Source organism: Rhinolophus hipposideros, assembly GCF_964194185.1.
Source record: "Rhinolophus hipposideros genome assembly, chromosome: 6".
Taxonomy (NCBI): domain Eukaryota; kingdom Metazoa; phylum Chordata; class Mammalia; order Chiroptera; family Rhinolophidae; genus Rhinolophus; species Rhinolophus hipposideros.
Window position 1 is genome coordinate 20,381,727 of NC_138052.1, and position 26,731 is coordinate 20,408,457.

The 26,731-nt window shown below is 36.4% G+C and overlaps 1 protein-coding gene across 1 annotated transcript in view; it reads left to right on the forward strand.

Annotated features, from left to right (window-relative positions):
- Positions 1 to 114: 114 nt before the first annotated feature.
- Positions 115 to 26,731, forward strand: part of SPOPL (speckle type BTB/POZ protein like) — a 58,692-nt gene continuing 32,075 nt past the window's right edge. Inside the window, exon 1 of the mRNA XM_081050735.1 lies at positions 115 to 255. The gene's annotated coding sequence lies outside the window, so the exon portion shown is untranslated. The remainder of the gene's footprint in view (positions 256 to 26,731) is intronic.

Sequence of the window (26,731 nt, forward strand, 5' to 3'; positions counted from 1 at the left end):
CGGGGGCGGGAGCGGCCGCCCCTGGCGGCGGGTTTGTTTATCCCGGGGAAGAAGTTTAGGAGCGGGAGATAGGGAAGGAGGGCGGGTCGGGGAGGAGGGATGCGGTTCGGCGGAGGCGGCCGCCACAGGGACTCGCCGCCATCACCTCAGCCGTCGCGGCCGCCTCAGCCTCGGGCTCCCGGGGCCGCCGCAGCCGCCACCTCCGCCGGACAGGAGCCGCGGCCGGGACTGGCCGCCGCAGTTGCGCACGCACGGGTAGGTGCCCGTCCCCCCCGGGGTCCCTGCCGCGGCCCGGCCGCGCCCGCCGCCCCCACACCCGGCCGCGCTCGCGTCGGAGCCGGGCGGCCTCCTGGCCGCGCTCACCGCGCCCCCGTCCCGCGTCGTCCGGGACCCCGGCCCCGGCGGCTCGCCTGCTCCCGCCTCGGACTGCCTTCCGCCCCCGCCCCTCGCCCCACCCTCCGCCCCCCGGCCCGCCCTCGCCGGGAGTCTCCGCTTCCCCTGGGGGCGCCGCCCCCCCATCGGGGTCCCCGCCGCCACCTGCCGGGACACCCCCTGACTTCCCGGTGCGCTGTTCAGTCCCCTCTCCCTGTGGACCTCCACGCCCGCGCCGTGACGCCCCGTCGCTCCCGCCCTCCCCGCGCACGGCCCCGTGCGGAGCCCCGCACCCGGCACCCGTCTGGAACTTCTCGGCGCCCCAGGCCGACATCCGGTGCCTCCGCCCCGCGCTCCTGCCCCCCGCCTCCCGGCCGCCGGGCGCACGCTGCCCACGCAGAGCCTCCCTCACCGGGGAGCATCAGGCCAACTTGGTGGTGCGGAGTCCAGGACTCGGTCTCCCCCGTTCCCGTGCCTTCTGCTGTCATTTCTCCTCGGTGCTTGAGTCTCTGTACCCGTGTAGGGAATCACGTACAGGGAGGAGGGCGGCGTCTCCCCCGACGTCGATCCAGTAGAAATGAGAGTCACCCTGTGCTTTTCCCAACTTTGGGCTTCTTTCTCTGCGAATGGTGTCATTCAGCCACACTTCTGATGTTGTGTCTGCAATCCTGGGCCTAGACGGTTCCATTATCACACTCGTCTTCCCAGTTTTCCCTTACACTTGAATCGACTGTTTTTCTTAGACTGGAAACTTAAGTAATGAAAGGTTCATGCCTTGGGAAATTACATCTCTTTTGCCATAATGGGAATCGTGGAATATTTCAGATTATCATCCTGGTATTCTTGAGAGAAACGGTGCCCGGTGTTTAAGAGCTCAGACGGCAGCCCACCTGCCCCGAGCTGAACATCAGCCTTGCCGTCTACCAGCTCTGGCCTCGGCCAAGAGCCCTCGGTGCCTTTATTCTTAGAGCTGTAAAATCGGGGTACTGATACACCTCATGAGCAGGTGGTGATGATTGCATAACTTAATGCAGGTAAAACGCAACAGTGCCCGGCACGTGCTAAGCGTCAAGTGAATGTTCATTGCCTCTTGACTTGGTTTGGCTGTTGGTAGGTTAATTTTGAGAGAGGCAGGTGGCAATCAGAAGCTACCTTTTTGCTCTTTTTCATTTAACACCCTTTTTGATGTGGATATGATTCATATTTTGTTACTGTATAAGTTAATTCCTTCTGGTGTGAAAAAGACAGAGTTTTAGTTCCCTATTTTCAGCTAAGTTACGAGGCTAGAAGCAGGTCAGTCCCAATGGCAGTTGTCTGGAAATTTTAAATTTCTATCTTTGTTGTGAGATTAAAGTTGAAAGTGTAGTAGATTTATCATAGTGGAAAATGAGGATTTCACAGATACTATGATTTTACAGATTAACTACTCAAAACTGGTGGTATTCTTCACACCCATGTGTCCTTTATGTTGAATTGCTGCTCAAGATGGAGCTTTGTCTTCATTCAGAAGACTAGTGGTTTTTTTCTCTTAACATGTTACGTTCGGTCACATGGCCATGCCTTGGTGTTTCCCAAATTGTCAATACTCTGACAATTTTTGTCATATTTGCTTATGTCCTATGCGTTATTATTTTCTTAATATATATTTTTGAAACAACTCCCTTAAACAATCCAAATAGGTACTGTTTAATGTTGTTACAAATAGCAAAATTATGTAAAATTATTTGCATATGCAACTATCAGAATAAAGATCTTTGCTCATGTATGTATAGCTTAAATGTTTGCTCATTAATAGCTTTTTGTGTCAACAACAGAATGTACTCCAAACTTCGGGTGACACTGCTTTTGCTTATGCTATTTCCTGGTCTAGAATAACCTTTGCCATTTCTCCTGCATATCCAATCTACCTATCTTCCTTCCATCTCTTACTATATCCACATACTTCCTGCCAACATTGGTTTTTTTGTTGTTGTTTCTTGGCTCTCCTACTTTCTGTATTGTGTATTTTTGGCTTTGAATAGTACAGGCAGCTCTGGTTCAAGAAAAATGACTCCCCTAGAATCAGACTTTTAAAATTTAGGGGAACTTTGAAGGGGTGGAATAAAATTGACATTTTGCCTCTACTCTGTACTAAGCACTATTCCTTTGGTTTTGTCAATACTCATTATTTCCAAAAATATTTAATGAACACCTACTTTGTGCCAGGCCTTGGGGATACACAAGAGCAGCCCTTCTCAACTGCGGTCTCAGTGAGTATCAAGCCCTAATTCTCTAAGGCATCCAAGGTATGCAGTGAATTAACTCCACTCCTATGCACCTAAAGTGGTACTAGCTATGTACCAGCCCTGAGAGAGAGAACTAAGGAAATAGTCACTTAATTCAATTACTGTAGTGTTTAATTCCTACAGAACCTTGGTTGACAAAAGCTTCATCAGAGAATAATAATACAGACTCTATTCTTGTGTAATTTATATTTTAGTGGCACTGATAGACAAAAAGGAAATAAGCAGATACAATTATTTTATAAGAGAGCACTGGTAGTATTAAAGATATTGATAATCACTAACACTTATAAAACACTGTGCCCAGCACTGTTTCAAATATCTTATATATATTGTTTAAACTTCGTAACAGTCCTTTAAAGAAGTATTCATTGTATCTCCATTTCACAAATGAGGAACCTGAGAAACAGAGATTACTTCCGCAAAAATCATTTAGCTAAGTAAGCAGTGGAGCCAGGAAATATGGTTTTACAGTCTTACAACCTTTTGTTGCCTCTCAGATATTCCAATTTCTTGTTGGTTACCTAAGACAAGGTTCTCCACCTTTCTGAAAAATCCTCTCTCTCTCTCTGTCTGTCTCTGTCTCTCTCTCTCTCTCTCTCTCTCTCTCTCTCTCTCTCTCTCTCTCTCTCTCTCGTTAAATCACAATAGTTTCCCTGTCTTTAGTTGTTTAGGGAAGTAAAAAAAGTTAACTTTGTAAGGCACCTGGTACACAGACTTATCCCAAGTCTTATTTATGTATGACTAGATATTGAAGTCATTTCAATTTGGTGTTCCAGCCACTGTTTTGTTTCCTGACTTAGATTTATTATTTAGGAAAAGTTTGTTAAACTGATCTGTGCTAGGCACTGTGCTAGGCTCTGCTGACACATGCTAACGGAAAGAGTGTACCTGTCTGTATTCATGGAGGCAAAAGTCTGTTGGGGAATAAAAAAACTAAACAATTACAAAAACAATAATTTCAAAAACAATAACTGCCTCAAAGGAAAATTATTGTAAGCAGTGAAAGCGCACTAATATATCAGTGAATAGTTCTCTAAAAAAGGACTTTGAGCCTGAAACCTGAAGGATGAACTGGAGTTATCCAAGTGATGGTGATTTCAGCTTTCTGGAACTGAAAAGTCCTGTAGGGGCTGGACCTTAGCACGTGCACCTGGGTGATATAAAATGAGACTGTAATGGATCACAATGGTCAATCATTGCTAAGCATTTTGTACTTAATCCTAAGAGCAATGGGAAACCGCTGGAGAATGTTAAACGGCTGAATAAGTTACTTACATTTTGTTTTAAAAACATCACTTGGCTGCTCTGTGGAGGACGAATTGGAGAGAGGGAGCATAAATCCTGGGAGACCAGTTAGCCCAGTGCTTCTGAAACTCATCTGTGGTGAAGGACTTGTTTTGTTTTAGTTTCTAATCTGTACTGTACTTTAGTAACACACAATAAAATTGATGTTGTGGAAGTGTCAAACTGCGATAAAAATTTCTAAATGCTTCCTCTCTCAGTTTCTGTATTTACCTAGTCTCAGACCAGTAGCAATAGTTCACGGACCAGTATTGGTCCACAGACCATACTGAGTAGTATTGAGTTCAGCTATTATAGTAATTTAGACAAGAGATAATGGAGTCTTTGTCCAGGATGGCAGTGATAGAGAAATGCAGGTGGATTTGACAAATATTTGGAAAGTAAAATTGATAGGATTGGGTGATGGATTAGATTTGGAGATCCAGAGAGAAGTCTGATTTCCAGAGTTAGTGGTTCTTGTGTCTAACATGGGGAATACTGGGGGAAGAGCAGTTTTTTGTTAGTTTCTGGGAAGGCATGGAATATTGATCATAATACAGTTGGGAATACTCAGTATATTGCTTATAATTGATGTCTTAGTGTGGGATGAGGTTGCCTAAGGAGACTGTATATAGAGAGAAGATATAGGGACATAGTCCTCTATAAATCTTCAACATTTAAACATTGGGAAAAAGAAATGAAGCAAAGGAGACTGAGAAGGTGTAGCCAGAGGTTGGAGGGAATTTTCCTGGTCGTTACTGAGGCTACCAGTAAGGCGAGAGACTATAAAAGGAGGGAGTGGCTAATCAATGTTGAATGAAACTGAGAAATCAAGTAAGTTGGGAACTACAAAGTATACATTGTATTTAACAACCTGAAGGAAATTATGCATGTCTCAATAAGTCCATCCATAAATTATTTGATGATGAATTTTGTTTTAATCTGCCAAAACAACAATCCTAAATTTAGAATAAAATTATCATATCTGTAGCATGAGCCATATCTTCCTTCCTGAGCTCAGACCCATGTTTCTGTTTGTCACCATCTGGATGTTCTATAAGCATCTTAAACTCTATTCTGTAACTCATTCATTCACAACATAGTCCAACAGAATATGTTATTTTAAGTACTATTTATCCGGCATTGAATACTAGACTTTTAGGAATGCAATTAGACCTCAGAGACTAGGGGCAATGGACAATTCAATACTGTTGTTATAGTATGATTAGAGCTGTCAGCAGTTTATTCAGGTTGCCTTGGAAGCACAGAGATGGGGCATCAGCGAAGGCTTTCTAAGGAAAATGACACTGGGGCAGAGTGTTTCTAAAAGACAAGTGGAGTGGTGGAGAAGGCAATACAGTGGTAGAGGAGGCTAAGGAAATTATATTTAAGTAGTAGTTTGAAAGCATGCGAAGGCAAGAACAAGGAATTATGGCTCTAGCATACCAGTGGTAGGTTAGGTTGGCCATGCCATTCAGAAGTTTTCCTCTTCAATTAATACCTCTTTCTGTTTGCTGTTTGATTAATATCACCACCCGTGTCGTCACCAACCATGGAAATATCTCTGAATACCTTAAGAAATTAAAGGTTGTCTTTGTTGTAGTATTTATTGTCCACGGTAGTGTTTTGTGTTTGCTGGTTAGCTTTATATTTTATATATTATACCTATACTTATAGAATTATTAAGTAACTGATAGTATAACTTAAATATTTGAGTTATGCTTTAGTGATTTTTTTTTAATTAGAGAAATTTTATACATATAACTTGTTATCAAATTTTGAGAGTTGAAAATGAAGGCCTGGAGAAGGATTGCTAAGAATTTAGTACTAAACCTCAGGTAGATGGTCAATGATGGTGCTTTTGCACTCAGTAGAGTAAGAACAATCCCCTGATACCTTAAATGTTATTTAAAGTAGTTGTCTAAACATCCTTGAACTTACCTCTTGCACCATAAAACACAGTCCATCTGCGGGGATTACCTTCTGAAGAATATTGTAGTTGGAAAATCTTAATTGGCATCATCAAAGCCTCAAAGGAAATAGTGTATTAGAAGGGGAAATGATGTTATAATGGATTTTAAAAATGCAGTAAAGGTTCTAGAAGATACCTGCTTTAAAATAAAAGGGAATGGGCTATATCAACACTTGCTTCTGACATACCTTCGTGAGATGATTGTGGAAACGTGTTATTTTGAAGGCTGTCTTCCTTAAATTTTGTATTAAGAAAATGGTAACTTTAAAATTTATTTTTATTAGTTCTTAACTTGCTTTAATATTTCTTGCTCTTGCCTTCTCCCTGGTTTTTGTTTTTTTAAATCTTACTACATTTTTGTGTAATATATGCTTTTCATATATTATTATGGTTTTTACAGGCACTCTTTTCCAGGCTTTTTATTTATATAAATAAATAAATAAGTAAAGCCCTTCTGTGATATTCTTCAGATTTGCCTACGTGTTCCGAAGGAGGACAGAATAATTATTAGCATTGTATTCTGAATTGTGTTACATAACTATGTAAAACAACTTTTCATAGGTTAAAAATAGCAGATTAAAAAAAAATTTGATCTACAAATATAAATTTGCATTACCTCAACTCTGGTTGGGACAGGTTGTTTATATACCCGAAGTGAAAGAATGATGGAAATATAATTCATCTGTGTAATACGAATGTGCTTAGAAAATACCGCCTTCCCCCCAAACTCCTTTGGGGTTGTCATATTTGCTTTCATCCTTTATCAAATACATGAATAAAAATAATTGGGAATAACAATTCAAAGCAAAAAAAAGGTTTTCGCTCATATTAGATAAAGCAAGATCTCAAAGGTTGTAGTGTAACTGAAAAGTAGTGTGGTGCTTTTTTAATATTGTTTGAGATTTGTTAACTAAGAAGATAAAAATGTTTCCTGTGTGGGTATGTTTTCTGAAGCAAATTTAAAGTTTTCCCTATGTAAAATTCAATTCTATTTCTCCTTTCCTGTGTTGCCCACCCCCACCACCATAATTAAGTGGTTTTTAAGGTACAGTGCAGTAGTCTTACGGCATTTGTTTTCATTGTAATTTGGATACAATTTCTGGTGTTTTAGTGGGCAATTCCCCTGAAAGGTAAATAGTTTTCATCCTATAAAATGAAAACAAAAAAACCAAACACAGAGTATTAGTGAATATAAATTCATCCTGAAATTGTCAAGGCTAGTATCAGTATTAGCACAGGAAACTATCAAATAGGTACATGAATTTTATTTAGCTAAATTTTTTTGGTGGCAACTCTTAGGATCATTTAAAACCTTTATTAGCCAGTTCTTCAACATGGCAGTTAAGTTTAATATGTCCAGTTTTGTTAGAGAAGATCAAGTGGGGCGTGAGCACATATGAAATCGATTTGGTCATTTCTGATTCCATTTAGAGATTTATTTAATTATTTATTTACTTATTTAATTATTTATGTGAAAATACTTTTTCATGTGAGCATTTTATCAACGGCATTTGAGAATTGGCTTGAATCAGTATTTTGGAGGTATCTTGATGCATGCTTCACTGTTGGTATTTTTTTCCTCAGGTGTTTTATTTCCACTGTTTTGTCCGTCTGCTTCCCCCCCACCCCAAGTCCTTCATCAGAAAAGTTTCTTCATCAAATTATGTAATGAAACCAGTATTTTTTTTCCTAGCAGAGTATAACCAGGATTATTTGAACTTGGGCCTGAGAAACTTGACATTTACTATAATGTAAAGATACCATGACATGGAATTTCTTCGTAGATCATTTTGGTTTAAAGACACTACCCTTTTTAAAGGTACTTGTACCAGACAGTGTCAGTACTTTAGTTATTTTATCTCATTTACTTATTACTAACCTATGAGATGTGGATAATACCATAAGTTTTTAATTGCAGTTGCCATCAATTACCAGATGAACCATTATTTTATGTACCCGAGAGAGAGAGCGAGAGAGAGAGCACTGTAAATCACAATTATAAAATACCATCAATTTCAGAAATGTTAAAATACGGGGAAAAACTGGGTATCTTAGAATTAGTGAAATGTGGCATTAGTGCTGCCTCGCTTTATGGTTACCACCCACTCTTCAAAATAACTAACCTTCTAATATCAAGTAAAGTCAGGATAAATTTAGTTCTGCTTAATTTCAGAGTTCTTCAGGAGGCATAGCATAGAGGTTGAGTGTGCATGCAGACTGCTATTTCATAGCTTTAGCTTTGTTATTTTAGGCAAGTTGCTTAGCATCTTTGCCTCAATGTTCTCATCTGTAAAATGGAAATGATAATAGTACCTACCTCGAGTTGTTGTGAGAACTAAATGAGTTATATTTACATTTAGAATAATACTTTCCTCATAGTTAAGTGCTTTGTATAGATGTTGGTTAAATAAAAGCAGTAATGCTATTTTTGATCTACGCTATATAAGTTGATGATGTACTTAAAAGGGAGGGAAAAGGGGCCTTGTCAAATGGTTCATTGATATTTTGTGCATACAATGAAGATTAAATTATTTTATTGATTTGTCTCTGAAAGCTAATGTAAGATTGCAGTCTTGGCAAGTTTTGATATCTAAATTGCATTTTTATTTTCATAAAAATGATACTTACAAAGGATCAGCTGAAATCTGCTTTTCTTTCACCTCTGTTACTACATTTAGTCATAATATCGATTGCGAATAAGATGGATGTCTTGAAAATAACCTGTAATATACTTACGATTCCTGTCAATCTTACAAGGAATTCATTCAGAAATATTTTAAAGGGTTTCAGTATTAACCGTGTATTTATTTTTTTAATTTGCAGGTGGCATTGCTATTTCATTCATATCACAAATGTTCAGAATCAATTTTTTTCTTCATTCACCCTGCTCCTCTTACTTTCCCCATTTTGGATAATGGCACCACAACTGGCTGCTCAAACCAGGAACCTGGAAGTCAAACTTGCCTCATACCATTTCCCGCACCACGTCAATCTCTTTTCCACTTCTAATATTTCTTCAATCCTTCCTCAACTTCCAGTTTCACAGAAACAGCTTCATAGAAGCATATACCTCTTCACTGATTGAAGTATGGAATTTGCTGTGGGTGCCTAAAGGCACGTTTATTTCAAGCTCTGTAGCAGGGAACAGGTGCTGGAGGTTGTAGTGTTGCAGTTTGGTAATGTTTGGAAAGGAATGGGCAGTAATTTCAGAATCAACATCCCACTCTATGGAGGAAAATTAATGCTGAGGCAGTTTTTGTTTATTTTAATGGTTTTATGTGTATATGGTTTCATTGCTTCATAATTGAGATTTAAAAATTTTGTCATATACCCTGATAACAAAGATAGGTTAAGGTCTTCCTTTGACCTTGATTTTTCTCTCATTCCTCATTCCCACTTTTGCCTTCTATCAGTTTGTTCTTTTTTTTGTTTTGTTTTGTGCTTACATCATTTACCTGCAAATATTTATTGACCAACTATTTTGTGTTTACATTGGTGAATTGGAAATAGCCCTTGACCTGAAAGACTCACTATTTAGAATTTATTAATACTGTCCGGTCATTGAGTTCTTAGGCACAGTGCTGAAATCTTTATATACACACTTCTTTTTTAAAATTAAAATTACTCCTTTATAAACAGATATTGGTTAATAGTATGTTTTGTTCTACTATATATTCTTAAACACATTCTAACTCATCAAATGTTATGTGGCCTCAGAATGTTTTGAGTGGCTTTTACCCAGCCTCTTAAAATTAAAACCCATCAGGAAGTGTTCTGCTTGGCAGTGTGTCATTGTTAATTTTAGAGGCTGAAAATGGATAGGCTTTCATCATCTTAGATTCAAATGGTCCATTCTTAGTTATCAACCAGCCAACTGAGTTCTTCAAAACTAACATCTTAAGGCCACAGAACCAATCCGGGTCTACATATCTTGAATTTGAGTTTTGGGGAAGTGGGGCATTAAGAACAGGACTCTGAAATCATAGAACTTTTTTAGTAATAACTTTCCATCTTCAGCCAGTATTTCCTGTTGGCCAAAGGACTGTTTTTAAAGAGGCACATAAATGTATCCAATATTTTCTGGAGAGAACTTTGTTGTTAAAATTCTTTTCAAATTAATATTTTTTCCTAAACAGGATTTCACTTTTGTATTCTATTACCTTAATATAGCCTTCTTTGTTTTAATATAAAAATGTTTTAAATTAGCTTCAGGGAAGATTCAAAAAAGTGTTCTGTCCCAATTTTAGGGTGGAAGTAACGTGGCACTGGGAAGAGGATTTTTATTATAAACATGTAGGCATCAAGGTTGCGTATTTATTAGATATTTATTTGCTTCTTTTTGTTTTAGTTAAACTTTTATTGAAATATAACATGTTCAAAGACATGCACATAGCATCATACAGCATGTACACCTTTGTGTCTGGCTTCTTACCCTGAACATTTGTATGTGGTCTATCCATGTAGTGAGTAGCAGGAGCTTATTCATTCTCATTGTTCTGTCATGTTTTCTTCCATTGTATGACTATAAATACACCATGATTTATCCATTCCACTGTTGGTGAACTGCTAGGCTGTTGCCAATTTTGAGCCACAATGAATAGTGCCCCTATGGAATACTCTTCTACATAACTTTTGGTACACATGAATACATTTCTGTCTAGCACATTCTGTACCTTGTAGTGAAGTTGTTTGGCCATGGTATGTGTTTATGTTCAGTTTTAGTATAAATTACCCAGTGTTTTCCAAAATGATTGCATCAGTTTATAGTCTAATCTGTAGTGAATGAGAGTTCTGCTTGTTCCACATACTCTGCAACATTTGCTTGATACTTATCTCATTTATTTGGCAATTCTAGTGAGTATAAAGTGGTATTGCATTGTGGAGAGGGTATTTTTTCAAAATAAACATGATTCCATTTTCCCCACTCATACTTACACATCCCTCCCATGTGCACACCAACAGAAAGTACAATAGAGACATGCTTATTTTCACAAAACCCATTGGATTATACTGGTTGCCTTTTCAGTTGGTAAGATGCAGACTATAAAACACATTTAAGTATAATTTAAGGAAAATGAGACCGTCATGAAAATTATAGCTTCACTGTATAGTTCACTGATTTTTCAGACAAGTGGTGCACGTCTGCCTATTACTAAACATGAGAAAGGTTTTAAGATTTTGCAAGCTGGTGAAAAGTTTTGTAGGCTCTTTTATTGAGTGAGTTTGCAACATTGGCCCACAGCTATAATTACATAGTGCTGGAATGCACTTGCTGTTACTTGACTGTCTACCCAGATTGTACGTTGTATTCATTCATTATTTTGTGAGGTTTTGCTACCTCTTGAATAAGGAAAATACTGCCTATACAGCAGAGCTTACTCAGTTTTCAAAACTTGAAAGTCAAATTGAGAAAAATTTACCATATGCCCACAACAAGCTGTGTATTGTTTTATGTTTAATTTCTTGTTATTCATGGAGTTTTTTTTCTTGTGTCACAAAAGGCAGTGTTGCTAATAGTATTTTTCATTTTCAAATTGTGTAGTGAAAATCAAGGATGCAAAAAATATTTCAGCCTGCGTATTCTTTCAGTATTAGGATTATGGTTAGTCTCTTCTCATTCTTCAATGAATGTCGATCATTTTAGAATCATATGTGGGGAAGCACCATTCTTGTACATTTTGGGCATCGTAATTCATTGTTGACTTCTATGTAGACACACATATAGAGGCATAATTGCAGATAAGCCCATAATTTTTCCTTTTTAACCTTTTGTATGCCTTTTTGTAGCTAATATTTTTATATCTTCATTTATTATTGCTGCAAAGTACAACTGCAAGGTAGGACAGTTTGATAAATACTTGTGCTCTACATATTCACGTGCAATTATTGATTTTTACTAGTTATAAGAACCTTGGGGAGTGGGGGGAACTACCTTGGAATTACTGGCTCATCATCAGAGGAGCTGAGATGGCATTCATGTCCGTCAAGTGTCCCTATGAGGTACGAGAAGAACTCAGTTTATTTTGCAAAACATTTCCTTGTTAGAGAGGTAGGATTAGTAGGTGGATGGCAATAGATTCCTTATTAAGTCTAGTTTGACCACGTGTTAACTTCATTTCAGAAAAGACTGGATTAAAATCCAGGGTCTCCTCACACATTGCTCTTCCTGGATCATATTCCTTTAATGACAGTTTTGGGGCAGGGATCTCCACGATTGGACATGGGCTAGGACACAAACGATTAGAAGCAACTAATTTTGGTATTAGGTGATGATGGTAAGAGAGAGGTTTGATGCCACTGCTCTTACTGACCACTTTGGTACCAGCCTGTTGTTTGATGTTCCTTATTGCAGCTTGAAAGATTCACGAAGTCACAAGGATGGCAGTAGGTGCTATCAGTGGGAAATTTCAGGTTTGTGAGCGGAAATAGTGGCTGGGCAGTCCTGCCATAGAATATGTAGAGCAGCACTGTTTACTAAAGCTTTGTGCGGTGATAGAAATGTTCTATATGTTCCACTTTCCATTTTCATAGGCACTAACCACTTGTGTCTACTAAGTACTTAAAATGAGTCTAGTACAATTAAGGAACTGAATTTTTAATTTATTTCGTTATTTGGTAAGACTTTTATTTTGCAACAAATCCTTCTGACAACAATTAGTTAAAAAAAACAAGTATGTATTTAATGAAAGAATACACTTAAGCAATTGCTATTTTGTTTTTTTAAGATTTTTCTATACCATTGCTCAGCAGCCAAAATAAAGGAGTAGACAGTGGGTGGTTAGATTGATATGGAGTGAAGGAGGGTTTACAGGATGGTTGTGGTTAAAAAAAAAAAAAAGTGAAATGTTAAGCATGCTTGCTAGAGAGTGTTTGAAATGATGCATTGTGGATTTTAATTCTGATAAGGAAGGGAAGCTGTATGGGGATAATGACTTAAGAATGAGAAGGGCTAAATTAAGTGTTGATAATAAGTATTGAGGATTAAATTGATAACAACAGGAATAAGTTCTGTTATAAAAATGATATACTGAGGTTTATCTTCATAGTTGGTTAAGCTATTCCAGGTAATACGTTCCAACTCAGAATCTTTGGGAAAAAATTGCCAAAACGTTAAGTGGATGAGATCATTCAGGAAGGTAAGGAACTTTGTTGGTAGGTCAGAATCCACAGAAGTGAAGTTATCCAAGGTGATGGCAGGAATAGTGAAGAAGGCAATGGAGACAAGTGCGAAAGTCCTCCATCAGGGAGCATAACTGGAAGAGAGGAGTTAGCACAGGGGAAGCTGGTAAGAGAATATATTAATAACATTGGACTCATGAAATTGCCATTTTTGGAAGGGTGGAAAAGTAATCTGGGAGAACAATGAAGAGTTGGAAGAACTCTACTTCAACTTTTTTTCCCTAAATCCTTCACAGGTATAAGGACAGTATTATTTTAGTAATTCTACTTTAGGTATTTGCCTCTCTGTGCTTATCTTTGTTTCTCCAGTGCCTGAATTATTTAGGTACCTAATAAATGTTTGTTCAGTAAATGCTAGAGTGTGAAATTCTTTCAGTGTCCTGGAATTCTAGAACAGAGTATTGCTTAGACACTTTAAAAAAGTGATTTGAAAACTAGTAAAAGGAACTGTTACTTTAACAATTGTATTTTCAAAGTACAGAATTAATTACCCCAATTTTAATTAGACATGTTTGTATTTCAAAAGGTAATACAGGAAATGAATTATATAACATTTTACATAAATTAGTGGATAGTAGTTTCACAATGGGTTATTAAGGGTAGCTAGGATATTTGGGGATTATTCTTGATTTTTACAGGTTGACAAGAGGATATTGCAAAATTGATGCATATCTTTCAGACCTTTCAACGATTATTACAGCTCTGATCTCCATCAATTCCTTATTTTGTTGTTCCATTTCATTGGCACGTTAGGCTCTTGAGGGAGGTATTGTAGCACATTAATTTTGGGCAAGATAGATAAAAAGTCTTCAGTGATTTAAGGTAAAATTTTTAGCCATTGCTAAATGAGCAAGAGATGAAGAATGAAAGTGAAAGACTTAACAATTCTGTAAAAGTAAAACTATGGGGGTCAAAAATCAAAAGGTTTAAACAAATGTTTACCCATATTTTCCTAAAAAAGATTTTGGGGGAGAGTAGGAGAAAAGAGAGGGACAGAATATAGCTTTTATTGTGGATGAATGCTTTAGGACTCAGTAAATTTGAAAAATGCCCAGGGTTAATATTAGTGGATCCAGAATTGGCACAGACACTACTGTAAGTGGGTATCTCTTTTAATACTGTCATCTTTCTGAGTGAGGAATTATCCCCTTTCTGAAGATGAGGAAGCTGAAGGCCAGAAAAGGAAAGTAACTTGTTCAAGGGTTATGAAACCTAATATATATATGTATGTATGCATATGTGTGTGTACACACACACACACACACACACACACAGTGTGCCAAAAAAGGTATACACATTTTAAGAAAAGAAAAAAAAAACTATTCAAATTGTAATACTCAATATACACCGATAACAAAAGGTGAATACAAGTCGTGTATACATTTTTTTGGCACCCCAGTATATATATGTTTAAAATTGTATTGTTATATACACAGATCTTACAGGTACATTTCAGCAGTTTTAACAGATGTGTTCACCTGTATTACAACAGCCCAATCAAATATAGATGATGTCTGTTACGCCAGAAAGTTCCCTTGAAGGTTACCCAATTCCTTTGAGAAGTTTTGGACATCAGTCTGTCCCTTTCCCACTCTACCTCCACATTCCTTGCATTAAAAAGGAGATGGAAGTTGAATTTATTTTATAATTTGTATTTTTAACAAGAATTCTTTCTTGTTTTCTGACCACCTTTTCAAAGCAGCTTGTTCTTGTTTTATTCAAGTATATTTTTATGAGAAAAAAATTTAAGCTTACCTTTCTGTTCCCTGAATTATTTTCATTTCTACTAGGATTATTTGGTTTGTTTTATATTTTTGGATCTTTTTGTAAATATCCGTTAATGTTTTGAGATGAAGAAGTAAGTTGATGAATAACGGTATCTGGCTGATAGGGTTTTTTCCTGAAGTTGTTAGGTCTGTTCCCTGGCAGGCCTCTCCCCTGAAAAAGGAAGATTATGAATGTGTTTGGTGTAGGTGGGCAGTGTTTCACCAGTGACCTGTAGGTTGTGTGTGTAAGTTGCGAACCTGTATACATGTCACAGTAAGGAGGGCTTTATTTTGTGTGGTAGAGTGCTTTAATATTTAATGTCTGTTGGGAATGATCTCTTCTCACTACCTTGTCCCTAATGTCTGTTATGATACTCAGTGAACTCCAATCTCTATTCTGTTTTGTCTCTCAGTCACTGACACTCTCATAAGGAATGTGCCCAGACAGGTGGCCTGCTTCCTTTAGAGGGCAAGTCTTGGGCTTTGGCATGATGGTAAAACCCACAACTGCCAGCCTTGGGAAAGGGGAGGGCCCTACCTTCTCAGCTAGTCCAAATGCTGTTTCCAAAATAATTAACCTGGGGATTGTCATTGTCCTTTTCCTGCTGTTTGTATTTGATGAAGGGGTGGTTCTTATTTGGGCCTCCTTGAAAGAACTGAATACTTCTAGTGTGTTGGATTGTGATTGTTTCTCTCTTCATTTCTCTGCTAATTTGTTTCCATCTAATTGATTTCTCTACTAATTTGTTCTCATTTATCTGCCTTGAATTTCTCAAAATTTCTGTTACACTAACATTACCATTTCTTATTTTCCAGCCTTATCATGCCTTCATTCTTTTGTAAAACTGTTTTGTTATCTCATTGCTATGTTGGAAAGTATAAGAGACATGTCCTCGCTTCATTGCCTTGAGCCATGGCTTGTTTTCAAAATTCCATCTTGGGTGCAATATCTGATGTAGTTATCTAGAAATTAGAAAATTGATGGAAGGCTATATAACTGTCACATAAGTTTGGGAGAGGGTTTGAATCCCTTTGTGGGTTTTTTAAACCAGACATCTTTTTCTTTCTTTTCCCTGTTACTAATGTGCTGAAAAGGATGTCCTTAAGAACTTATATGTTGTTAGTGTAAATTTAGGCTGAAATCTAGGCAGGTGTTACCAAATCTTAGTGTTATAATTTTGGGCAGGTGATACAGCCTCTTTGTACTCAGGCTTGCATCCATATATAATATTGGCAGAGACAGTTATTACTTTCTTCATAGAGTTATTTTAGGAATCAAATCAGATAAATACTTAAGCCTGGCATATAAAAAGTCATTAAAAATATATATTCTTGGTATTATTAAATTGCTTCTATTCATGAAATGTTAGTTATGAATTTTGATAGCTTTCCTTACAGAACAGGTAAGTTTCTTCAAAGTTGACTATGAAGTAGTTTATTATAAAATAAAATCTCACGATTCTCTTTGTAATACTGAAGGTGCATTTGCAGAGGAAAATCCTCTTGCTATGTGAGTTGAAAACTTGGTGAAGAAGTTTGTTGGTGGTTTGTTGGAGTCAGTAGCAAGCATACTTGCAGGGGTTTGGCTACTAGAGATTGTTGTTCCCTTATTAGGAAGCACTGACTGGAGTAGTATAGCTCTTTGCATAATTGGGCTCACAGAAAGCCAGTAAATAACACTCATCTCATTGTATCATTTCTGTGTGTGCACTTCTGTAAAGCTGTGATAAATATGATGTATACTTTTATGGTCTTTTTAAAAGACCATGTAGCACCCTACCCACCACCTCCCCACTTCTCCTACTTGGATCTCAAACTCCGAAATTGTCCCAAAACCCAACTTCTTATTGTCTTTTACATGAATTCCCTTTATTACTGAACTAAGTCTGTTTTCTAAAGTACAAATCTCGATATCCATAATTCCTCAAAATCTTGTCACTTGGACCTCTGCTATTCTGACTTCTTATAAGTTAGTTTTACCTGTTTTAAAAATTTGTCTGAATGGAATCATACAGCATGTCTGCATTTTTTGGCTTAACGTTATGTCTATGAAATACATCCAAGTTGCATGTTTTAATAGATTGTTCATTCTCATGGCTGTATAGTACTTGATTATATGAATGTGTAGTATTTGATTATATGAATGTATCACAATTTATCCATTATGTTGTTGATGGACATTTGTGTAGTTTTTTGTTTTTGGTTATCACAAGTACTTTATTGCTTTATTTTCATGTTTATATATGGAGTCCATCTATGAACATTCTTGTACACATCTTTTGTACAAATTATATTCCTGTACATGTGAATGTATGCTATTGGATATATACTCAGGAGTGGAATTGATGGGTTGTATCCATTTGTTTGGCTTTAATAGATACTACATATAGTTTTCCAAAGTGGCTATACTAATTTATACTTTCACTATTAGTGTAATTTTAGATATTCACTTGTCAATATCTGTCAACATTTATTTTATTTTATTTTTTAATTTTAGCTATTGTGTTGTGTGAGTAGTGGCATCACATTTTTGTCTTAATGTATTTGCCTAAAGACTGATGAATACCTTTTCATACGTTAAGTGACCTTGTGGATATCCTTTTTTACTTTTTATGTTAGTCTGTGGCCAAATTTATGTTAGTTTTTGGCCAAATCTGTTGGATTGCCTGCATGTTTTATAGTAATTTGCAGGAATTCTATTTATATTTTGGATATAAGTACTGTGTTGGATACCTGTATTGCAAATTTCTTCTACCTGTGTTCTGCTTAAGAAATATTTGCCTACCCCAGAGTTATAAAGATATTCTCTCATTTCTCCCCCCAAAACAGTACTGGTTTACTTTCATATTTATATCTGCAGTACATCTAGAATTGACCATTGTATATGATGTGAAGTAGGAGTCAAGATTTTATTTTTCTGTATGACTATCCATTTGACCCAGCCCCATTTATTAAAAGACCATCCCTTCTGTACTGCACTTTATTACTACCTTTGTCATGGGTGAACTGATGAAAATGTGTGTGTCTGTTTCTGGCCTGTTTATGTTGTTCTTCTACTCATTGACCAGTTTCTCCATTTTTTACACCAATACCACACACTGTTAATTTCAATGACTGTATTTTAAGTCTTGATACTTTATACTTATTTCTTATATTTGAGTCTTGATGTCATATACCTGATATACTTAAAATCCTTCAGCTTTGTTGTTCAAGATTACTTTGGGTATTTTTCACCCTTTTATTCATTGTAAAATAATTTAAGAATAACCTGCCAATTTCCACAAAAAGCACTATGAAGATTTTGATTGTGATTGTGTTGAATTTATATATCAATCCGGGGGCAATCCTTTATTAGATAAATTTTCAATTTCATGAACATGGTATATTCCTCCATTAATTTAGCTTACCTTTACTTTCTCTGAGTATCATTTTGTAGTTTTCCGTGTAGAGATTGTGAACATCCTTCATTAGATTTGTTTCTAGAATTGGATTTTTAAATACTGAAAATGGTATCTTTTAAATTTTTTATTTTCTGATTGTTGCTAACATATAGAAATGCAATGGATTTTTGTATGTTGACCTTTTATACAGCAACCTAGACAAAATTACCTGTTAATTCTATTAATTTATACATTCATATTATCTGTGAATAATAATCATTTCTCTCTCTTTCAATTCTATGCCTTTTGTTTTTCTTGCCTTCAGGTACTGGCTAAAACTTACAGTACAATGCTGAATTCAAGTGCTGATAGTGGTCTTTCTTGTCTCATTTGACTGGGAACTCTTACTGTAGAGATGTGTTTTAAGACACTTTTTATAAAATTAAGAAAGTTCTTTTTTGCTTCCAGTTTGTAAAGAGATTTTGTCCTGAATTGGTATTGAGTTTTATCAAACATTTTCTGCATCTATCAGGGAGATCCTTTTCCCCCTTTTTTGGTTGATAAGATAAATTACATTATTAGATTCTGATGTTAATCAGCCTTGCATTACTCGAATAAAACCTCATTGGTCATGCATTATACGTTTTATGCAATGCTAAGTTTTACTTGCTATTATTTTGTGTAGGATTTTTACTCCTGTGTTCATGAAAAAGACTTTCCTATATTTTACTTTTCTTGTAATGTGCTTGACAGGTTTTGGTATAAAAGTCACATTGGTTTCGTAAAACAAGCTTCGAAGTTTGTTTTTGTTTTCCAGTTTGTGGGAGAGCTTGTGCAGTGAAGCTATCTGTAAGTTTTCTTTGAAGGAGGCTTTTAATAAATAATTTTAATTTTAATCAAAGTAGGACTATTTATGATTTTCTTTCATACGGTGTATTAGTTTTGGTAAGTTATATTTTTCAAGTAATTTTCTCATTTCCTCTAAGCTATCAATTAAATTAGTGCAACGTTTTCATGATTGTCTCATTATTTTTTAGGGCATCATTTTTGGTGGTGTAAAATTGTGTCCTCTCTGTTTTCCTTTGCTTAGTCTGACCAAACCTGTTAATTTTACTATTTTTTCACAGTCAGCTTTTGGCTTTGTACTTTGTCTTGTACATTTCCACCTCCCCAGCCCCCACCACCAATCATTGGTTTCTGTTCATACCTTTATTATTTCTTCTACTTTCTTTGGGTTTGACTTTTTTTTTCTCCTCCTTGCTTCTTTAAATGGAAGCTCAAGTGTTTGATTAGCTTTCCTTTTTTGCTACATTCATGAAAGGTTGTATATTTCCTAAGCATTGATATCGCAATGACTTACAAGTTTGGAAATTTTTTATCTTTAATATCATTCAGTTGAAAATATTTCTGATTCCCATTGTGATTTCTTTTTTTTACCCATAGATTATTATTTAGTATACTATTTAATTTCTGGAGACTTAGATATTTTGTAGCTATCTTTTGCTTATTGATTTTAATTTAATTCCACTGTGATTAAGGAAATTTGTTTGCAAGGTTTTCTTTATCATGTAATAATATGGTTGGTTTTGGTAAATGTTTTCTGTGTAGTTGAGAAGAATTTGCATTCTTTTGCTGTTGGGCACCATCTTGTCTCTCTACTGTGTTTCCCCAAAAATAGGACCTAGCTGGACAATCAGCTCTAATGCATCTTTTGGAGCAAAAATTGGTAAGACTGGGTCCAGCTAGGTCTTATTTTCGAGAAAACACGGTATATATACCAGGGGTTGCCAAAAAAATGTCTACAAAGGGACACTTTGGTCATCGTTGCTCACTCAGTAGTTCACCGTGATCAGAAGTGTCTGGACGCTGATGGTAACCACTTACTTTGAGCACCTCTTGTAATTGCAGAAGTCACGTGTGACTTGTATTCATCTTTTGTTACTGGTATACATTGAGTATTACAATTTTAATAGTTTTCCTTTCTTAAAATGTATATGGATATCTAGGCTGTTCTTTTAATCATTGAGAGGAGTGAATTAAAGTCTCCTGTGGTTTTTGGAACCAGTGTTACTGCATACAGACAGATTTAGGATTATGTTTTCACAATTAGTCTTTTTTTCTCATTTTATTGTGTTCCTTTTTACCTTTTCTATTGCTTGCTTTAAAGTGTGTTTTGTCTGATCGTGGTATAGGTGTACTTGCTTTATTTTGGCTAGGATTTGTAAGGTATCTATTTCCCGTCCTTTTTACTTAAACCTTTCTATATCATTATATTTAAGTCTTCCCAGACAGTAAATACTTGCGTGGCTTTTTCTTCACAGAGCTTCCCATAATGTTAACACCACATTGAACCCATATTAAACACCCATAAATAGAAAAACCTTGTTATTATATTAAATAATATAACAATATTAAACTTGTTGAAACCAAGAAATTAACATTGGTATAATACTGTTAACTAACTGAAGACTTAAATCAGATTTTTTACCAGTTTTCCCACTACTGTTTTTTTTTACTATTCTCAAACCTTTCATTGCACTTAGTTGGTATGCCTTTGGTTATCTCGTTATTTAATCCAGTCTGATAAGTGGAGTGTGTAGCCTCTTTACATGTAAGTGTAATTGTTTTTATCTATTATATTTTGTTATGCTGTCTCACTTTTCTTTTAGTGGTTACCCTAGTGATTATAGTATGCTTCATTGACTTACAGCTAATACTAATTCTTAGACTTGCCACTTCCCCAAGAATGATAGACCCTTGAAACACTTTTCATTCCATTTACCCCCATGCCTTTTACATTATTGTTGTCATGCATTTTAATTGTACACATATTTAAGCTCCACATGACATTACAATTATTGTTTTGTTGACAATTTGGGGAAATTCTCATTTATTTACCTTTTCTTATTGCAACTCCATTCACACTAGGTTATACTTTGTGTCTCACATTTGTCTTAGGTTCCTTTTGCATTTTTCATAATTTTTTTCTACTTTAGTGCAGATATCTATTGACCTTTAAAGTTTATAGTCTGTTCAGTATGCTGTTAAACATATATTAGATTGTTAATTTCCATTTTCCAGTTCTTGAATTTCTACTTGATTCTTTCTTAAAGAATTAAATTCTTGATAAAATTTTCACCTATTTTTCCCATCTTTTTCCTCTCTACTACAACATATTAATCACAGTTATTTCAGAGTTCTTGTCTTCTTACTTCTGTCTGAAAGTTCTGTGGGTCTGTTTTTGGTGCTGTTTTTTTCTCTCCTAGTTTTCAGTCATAGGCATCTGTGTTTTGACACCCTGGTAATTATTAATTGAATACCGTCCATTATGAAAATTGTAAAGGCTCCAGATGGTATCTTCTTTCATAGAGGATTCATGATTTCCCCTCCTAGATATAAAGCATAGGGGCTGGTAACTTTGAGATAAGCAGGGACTGTGTGAATCAAGACTGAATTAGGCTATTTGTCCATTAGGTTTGTCCTCATGCAGCCTGGCTTTCCAGGCCTTCAAATGAGAGCCTGATGTTCTACTTGAACCTCTCTTTCTGTCGGATCTTGAACTCTAATCCTTGTCTCCTCAGCAATATGAGATATATGAAAATGTTGCTGTGCTTTTTGAAGGCTTCCTTCTGGCATCTTGCTCCATGCAGGGTCAACATTCAGCAGAAATATTAAAGGGCATTTTGCATTAGGATCTTAGCTCCTCAGCTATCTTACTTTTGTTTTCTACCTATAAGGCCCACAAAATCTTCACTGATACTTATTTCTACTCCTTGGCAGCAGCCCTCACTCAGCCAGGACAAAACCTGGATTCTCATTTTGCTTTGTAACTAGAATCAGCAAATAGTCTTACGGAACAAAGTAGCTATAGTATATCAGTTTACCTTTAGATTATTCCCTCTTCTCTGGAATTTTGGGACCCCTACCCTGATTGCTTGAGCAGCTCTAGATGCCTTTAAATAGATAGTTATTTTTATCCAAGTTTTTCTACTTGACAGCAGAACTTAATTCACCTGCCAACTATACCATCCTACTCAGAAGACCTCATGATAATTTTTAAGTACTTTTTAATATACATTAATTTGACGTGATTATTACCACCCTTACCACCACTACCCAAATTATTTATCCTCATGTGTCACCTGTGAAGTTTTCCTTGCTATATGTCTTTTCTAGTACTCACTTTTTGCTATGTGTGTTTATATATTATTTGATGTTAATTCAATTGCTAACCATATTCGAGAAATGAGATGCTACAGTCAAAGAATAGACAAAGGAAAGGCCCAGTGTCTATAAGATTACAGAGTTCATGACAAAACAAGGATTCAGGTTGCTCCCACTATTTCTATACTTGGTATTAAAATCTGTGCTTTAGTTTGTAGTCTTCTTATAATTCATTTGCTTCCTTTAGAATCTAGCTCGGACTATCTTCAGGACATGCTTTCTGTCCTGACAGTGCTTCATTACTCCATGCAGTCCACTGTCCTATTATATTGAAAGTATCCTAGCATGGATTGTCTCTCCTGCTATTTTATAATCTTTTCCAGAGTAGGGACTATAATTCATTCATCTTTGTACTTTAAGATCCATTAGATTGCATAATATATCTAGCATATAATAAATGTTTATTGCACTGACATGAAGTCATATGCTTAATTCAAAGACATTTAAGAAATTTATGATACATGTATTATCACCTTTGTAAACATTTATTGTGGTCTAATTATTCTTCCTGATAACAGTCTTTGCAAAACTGTTGAAGGTTATATATTGTTACATATTAATTCATTTCCTTTCATTATGTAATCATAGTCATTAGCTATATAAAATCGCTTTGACCTCAGACAGTATTTTTAGTTATAACTTCATGAAGCAGTTCAGATAACTTTCAACATAAGTATGGTAGTGTTTTACAGTTGGAGAGTGATTTACATTTTGTTAGTTGAAGAATTACTAAACAAAAATATACTGTATGATTAACATTGCAATTGATTAAGCTAGCTCCTGGAAGACTAGCACTGACTACAGATGACACTACTAAAGAGGTTACAGATGATCTCATAAACATGATAATCACATTTTATAACTGGATAGAATTTTGATAATATTCTTCAGAGAGTCATTTAGAAAAACTGCTTCGCTGGATAATTCATATATTTCTTTTGTCTGGAAGCTCAGTAGCCACTGTGTTTCCTCGAAAATAAGTCGGGGTCTTATATTAATTTTTGCTCCAAAAGACACATTAGGGCTTATGTTCGGGGGATGTCATCCTGAGAAATCATGCGAGGGCTTATTGTCCGGTTAGATCTTATTTTCGGGGAAACATGGCAACATGTTAGGAATACTGCACAATTCAAAACAGTTGTTCAAAAAGCTTAATAGTTTTTATTTTGAGAGTTACTAAAAATAATCTGTTTAGTACTTTATTCTGTAATAGTGGGCAATTTAGACTCAGTGGTTAGTGAAGAAACTATAATTGCTTCCATTCCTTTTTCAATCACAAAAGAAATATGTGTGTAGATATGAGTAATGTATGTGCATACGTATTTTTTAGTGAGGTAAAATTCATAAAACAAAATTCACCATTTTAACAGTTTTAAAGTGTATAATTGAGCGGTGTTTAGTACATTGACAGTGCTATTCAACCAGCACCATTGTCTAGTACCAGAACATTTTATTACTTCAAAAGGAAACCTCATATCCATTGAACACTCACTCCCCTCCTTCCCTCCAGCCCTTGGCAACCACTAATATGTTTTCTGTTTCTATGTAGCTGCCTATTCTAGATGTTTCATATAAATGAAATGTGTGGTATTTTATGTCTGTCATTTTTCACTTTACATGACATTTTGAGGGTCATCCATGTGTAGCATGTCAGTACTTTATTACTTTTTATTGCTGCATAATATTCCATGTGTGGATATACCACATTTTGTTTATCCATTCCTTTGTTGATGGTTATTTGAAGTGTCTATCTGTGGATTGATTATTATCCAATAACCTTTTAACTGTTTTAAATAGTGCTGCTATGAACATTCATATACAAGTTTTTGTTTGAACACCTGTTTTTTATTATTTTAGATATATACTTAGGAGTGGAATTGCTGGATGGTAATTCTATGTTTAACTTTTTGAGGAACTGCCAATCTGTTTTCCACAGTGACTGAACCATTTTACATTTCACCAGCAGTATACAAGTTTTCCAGTTTCTCTGTATCCTTGCCAACACTGGTAATTTTTTTTTATTACACCCATCTTAGTGACTATGTTTTCCTTTTCTTTGACTTTCATCATTTTTACTGTGATGTATTTGTGAATCTGTTTGCATATATCCTACTTAGAGTTAGTCGAGCTTTTAAAATTTACCTATATTGTTTTTCTTTTTCTTTAAAATTTATTTATTGTGATGACAATTGTTAATGAAATTACATAATTTCAGGTGTACAATTCTGTGTTACATCATCTATAAATCCCATTGTGTGTTCACCACCCAGAGTCAGTTCTCCTATATTGTTTTTCAATAAATGTTTTTATAATGTTTTTTCAATAAATGTTCAGTAATGTTTTTCAGCCATTATTTAAATTTTTTTCTGCTCCTTTTTTGTCACTCCTCTCTTTTTTGTACTCTCATTATATTTACATTAATATGTGTAATAATGTTTGTTTCCCCGAGGCTCTGTTCACTTTTGTCGCTTATTGTATAATTTTTATTGATCTCTTAGAAAGCTTAATAATTCCACCAGTTCATATCTACTATATATGAATATAGCCCGTTATGAATTGAATGATTTTTTTCATTTTTCAGTTATGTTTTTGAACTTGAGAATTTCCTTTATTTTTAAAACAATTTTTACCTCTTTATTGATATTCACTATTTTTTGAGACATTATCAGCATACGTTCCTCTACTTAAACACATATTTACATATTTACAGTGGCTACTTTGAACGCTTTGTCTGTTAAATCCAACATTTTGCAATTATAGACAGTTTCTGTTACCTACTTTTCCCCCAATATATAGGTCATAATTTCCTGTTCCTTTGCATATTTCAGAATTTTTTGATCAAAACTGAACATACAGGTATACGTTGGAGATGTTTCTGGTTTGGTTCCAGTCCACTCCAATAGAGCAAGTATTGCCATAAAGCAAGTCACAATTTTTTTGCTGGTGGAGTGTCTTGCCTTCAATTTGTAAAAAGTCAACATCTGTGAAGCACAGTAAAGCGAAGTGCAATAAAACAAGGCATGCCTGTAATGTAGAAATTATTGGAACTAGTTTCTCCCTTCCAGTATGTGTTACTGTTTCTTGCTTCTTTATTTGTTTAGTGAAAGGCTGAGTTAGTGCAGTCTGTTTTTTTCTCCTTCCACCCTCCTCCCTTCTTTACACACACACACACACACACACTCACAGAGACGCTTTTTTAAAAATTAAATTTATTGGGATGGCAATGGTTAGTAAAATCCCATAGGTTTCAAGGGTACAGTTCTATACTACATCACCGATTTATCACACACCCAGTCCTAAGCCTCCATGTTGCTTCTCAGAGGCACAGCCTTGGGTTTTCCCAGTTACCCTGGGGTCACATTGGTTTGGGCAAGGCTCTCTTTCAAAATCTCTTTCCCTAACTATGTGCAACTATTAAGCTCCACCAGTCCAGTGCTAATTTCTCTGTTGTTTTCAGCAATGCTTTGAAGTATCAGTTGCTCCACAGAATCATCAAATTTGAGTTCCTTTGGAGGGATAGTTTCCTAAGTCAGTACTTTGAGATTGGTTCTGACCCCAGGCAGGCTCCTCCTAGCTAGCTCCCTTCCTTGTTCTCTCTTGGCAAACAAACTACACTATAGATTAGGCTTTTTGTCTAAAGATTTCTCCAGTCTTCTCTCAATTGCCTTTCACCAGGACTTTGATTGTTTTTTAGAGTACCCTTGTCCTTCTGTTGCAAATGAAGTCAGTATTTCTCTGAGAAGAGATTTGGAACTATCTGTTTTATAGTCTCCCTTCCCCCTACAGGCAATATCTCCAAGCCTTGTCTCTGGAATATGGAGTGGTGATGATATGTTGCTCTCCATTGATATCTCTGCTGTAGGAGCTGAGCACATGGTGGAATGGGGAGAGGGGAAGTGAACAGTACCCTCAGGTCTTCTTGGCTTGGCTCCCACTGTGGAGCTCCCACCTTACAAACTAGAACAATAGCAGTCAGCACCTGAGCAGCACCGCACGTAAGGAAGAGCCTACACCACACCAATGGGGGCTTCATGGAAGAAGGGAGACCCCTACCCCTCAACACACTCACACCTCTTGGCCACATTCTTGTGGGAAGTTAGCTTCAACGCAGGTAGCTGGAGGCAGGAGGAGAAATATTGACATCCTGCCCCTCCCGATAAGATAGACCCTTGCATCCCCTGGGGGAAGAGGGAGCGCTGTGCCCTTGGTTATACCAGTCTGGAATGGAGTTCCTGCCTCCCTGAGCTGGAAGGTCTGAGGAAGGACAGGTCC